The sequence below is a fragment of the Phoenix dactylifera genome, chromosome 16 (genome assembly GCF_051530095.1).
Source record: "Phoenix dactylifera cultivar Ajwa chromosome 16, Ajwa_hap1_PhDact_Kaust_v1.1, whole genome shotgun sequence".
NCBI lineage: Eukaryota > Viridiplantae > Streptophyta > Magnoliopsida > Arecales > Arecaceae > Phoenix > Phoenix dactylifera.
The window spans coordinates 8,590,351-8,593,733 of NC_143205.1; positions in this window are offsets into that span (position 1 = coordinate 8,590,351).

The following is a 3,383-nucleotide window of genomic DNA, read 5'->3' on the forward strand; positions in this document are numbered from 1 at the left end:
GACGTGGTGGAAGAATAGGGAGAAGATGTGTAAGACTTGACACGTGGATGGCTTGCACGTGGAATTTTAGGAAGACTTTGAATAGCTAATCGCAGATGTGATAATGACCAAATAGTACAACGTAACGAAGGTTTGAACTCGATTGGATGCGAAAGAAATAGGGGAGTGGGGCTGGACTGGGGTGCGTGTCATTCGGGTTCAGGGATCATCCAAATAAGTTTGACTCGACCTGCATATATTTAATCAGTAAATAAATAAATAAAACTCAAATTACCTTTAATAATTTATTAAAATGCAATGATGAAGGTAATACATTTTTTTTAGTTAAATTTACAAAATATGTGAATTAAAATAATGATAAGTGCTATGAATAAGATATTAATTTATACATTATTTAGCACTTATCAATGACTTTTTGGGACTTTCCAACATGATGGAGGATACCCAAAAAGTGGGCGTCGAGACTTTCCCTTTCTTATTGGACAAAAAGCTAGATCGGTTGACACCCTTCGCTAGATGAGGGCCCCTTCTTTAACCGATCTGCTTCAGGAGTCAGCTTTGGTAAACGTCGGCTTGAGCCATGCTTCCACCATCGGTATACTTCTTTGCCTTGTTTTATCTTTATTGATACTACTCTACTAATTGACTTAATTTTTCTTTGTGCTTGCAACGATGAAGTTTGAGATAGACGAGCTTGTTAGCTCTTCAAGGTTTGAAGAGTCTAGATCCTCCTCAAGTAGGAGAAGGAAGAGGGTGACATCAAGTTCATCTGCTGCCGAGGCCAGGCCCTTTATCGTGTTGGGTTCCACTGCTAGGGCCGAGGAGAGGCCCACTAGAGATGGTTTGCCAGAGGTGGAGGTGGTTGATGTCCCTCACCTCTCTATACATCCTCCTCCATGAAGAAAAAGATAATGAAAATGGTCAAGAAGAGGAGGATCAGCCACAACAATAATCTCAAGGTAGACATGACTTACCTAGAGAATGGAGGTATGCTCATAATCAGCCAAAGAAACTTATTATTAGTGATCCATCATAAGGAGTAAGAACTAGATCCTCTATTAGAGATGCATGTAATCACCTAGCCTTTGTATCTTAGATTAAACCTATAACTATAGAAGATGTCAAACAAGATCATAATTAGATAATTGCCATGCTAGAATAATTAAACCAATTTGAAAGAAATAATGTTTGAAAGCTTGTAAGTAGACCCAAAGATAATCCTATAATAGGAACAAAATAGGACACATAAACAAATTAAATGAAGATAGAAGTATTATTAGAAATAAAGCTAGATTAGTTGCTGAAAGATATAATCGAGAAGAAGGCATTAATTTTGATGAAACTTTGGCTCTATTTGCAATATTAGAAGCTATTAGACTATTACTTGTATTTTCTTGCTACATGAATTTCAAATTATTTCAAATGGATATTAAAAGTGCTTCTCTAAATTGATTTACAGCAGAAAAAGTTTATGTGGAACAACCTTTTGATTTTGAAATATATAAATTTTCAAATTAAATAAGACTTTATATGGTCTAAAGCAATCTCCTAGGGCCTAGTATGGAAGGCTAATCAAATTTCTTATAAAAAATAATTTTTAAAGAGAAAATATAGATAAAATTGTTTTCATAAAGAGAAAAGATGATGATGTGTTAATTGTTCAAATATATATTAATGATATTATTTTTGCTGCCACTAATGAAGCTTTATGTCAAGATTTTGTTAAGCTTATATAGGGAGAATTCAAGATGAGCATTATGGGTGAGCTCACATTTTTCTTCGAACTCTAAATTAAACAAAACAAAGATATGATCTTTATGAGCCAAAGCAAGTATACAAGAAAAATTCTGAAAAGAATTGGCTTGGAGAAAGCCAAGCATATTGGTACCCCTATGAGCCCATCTTGTAATTAGATAAAGATGAGCCTGATAAGAGTATTAATTTAAAGATTTATTGAGGCATGATAGATTCACTATTACATCTTTCTACTAGTAGACCTGATATCATATTTAGTGTTTGTTTATGTGCTAGATATCAGTCTAATCCTGAAGAATCATACTTAACAACTATTAAAAGAATCTTAAGATATTTAAATGGAACACAAAACCTAGGCTTATGGTACTTTAAACAATCATCAATCAACCTAATTGGGTATTCAGATACAGGTTTTGCTGGTTGCAAAATAATAAAAAAGTACTACCAACTTGTTAATTTTTTGGAGTTAACTTAATCTTCTAGTTTAGAAAGAAATAAAATTCGGTAGCTTTGCCTACAGCTGAAGCTGAATATATAGCAACCAGAAGTTGTTGTGCTCAAATTTTGAGGATTAAGCAATAACTTGAGAATTATGATATAAAACTTGATAAAATTTTCATAACATGTGACAATACAAGTACTATTAACTTTATTAAATACCCTATATAGAACTCATAAATTAAACATATCGAGATAATACATCATTTCATAAGAGACCATGTTCAAAGCAATGATGTGATGATTAATTTTATTTGCTCTGAAAAATAATTAGTTGATATTTTAACTAAATATCTTAGTGAAGACAAGTTTTTTTTTATTAGGGGTGAACTTGGAGTTTGTAATCCATTCTATTAAAATTTTTCTGTTAAACTTCTGATTATTTTGTTGAAATAATTCAATTTCATTCATTATAACTTTAAAAAAATCATGAATCTCTTTTCATAGTGAGCCGACTCTTGGTTTAAGTAGTCAACTCTAGATAATGATGAGTCAATCCCTTGGATTGAAGAGGAGCTTCGAGTCGACTCTAAAATTAACTCAAAGTTTTGTAGGCTGTGAAGGATTCGACTCATAGAAATTGATGGGACAGCCCCCCACTTAGAAGTCGACTTGTAAGTTAGCTAAAGTCAACCCTTGTGTTGGAAAACAGGTGTTATACTCAAACATTCCAAATTCTGTTTCATTTCTTCTACTCCCTCCTTCTACTTGAAACTCTATCCTACCCTCTTCTCTTCCAAAACCACTCTTTCCTCATCCAAGATTTTCTTCTTTTTGGGTTAAATTGGTCTCTCGTGGCTCCTAAAAAATAGATTGCTCAACGGATGAAGCGGATGGAAACCCTAGTTCTATTAGAAAGGCGAACCAAAGCTTGGTTGGACCGTATTCATCTGCAAGTTGAAGAGGTAATTCCTTCTCCTCCCCAAGCTATCGCATGTCAGGTACCCCTCTTTATTAGGATAGTAACTACTAGATGGAAGATTGATTTGTGTTTTTGGAATGAGAGTGTTTTTTATTGAGAGAAAACTAAAGTTGGATTCAGAGTTCATGTACTCCCTAGATGTTCCTACGTACCCCAACTCAGTAAGAAAATTATATGAAAAATGCAATGTTCAGGGTAGGAAACTTGG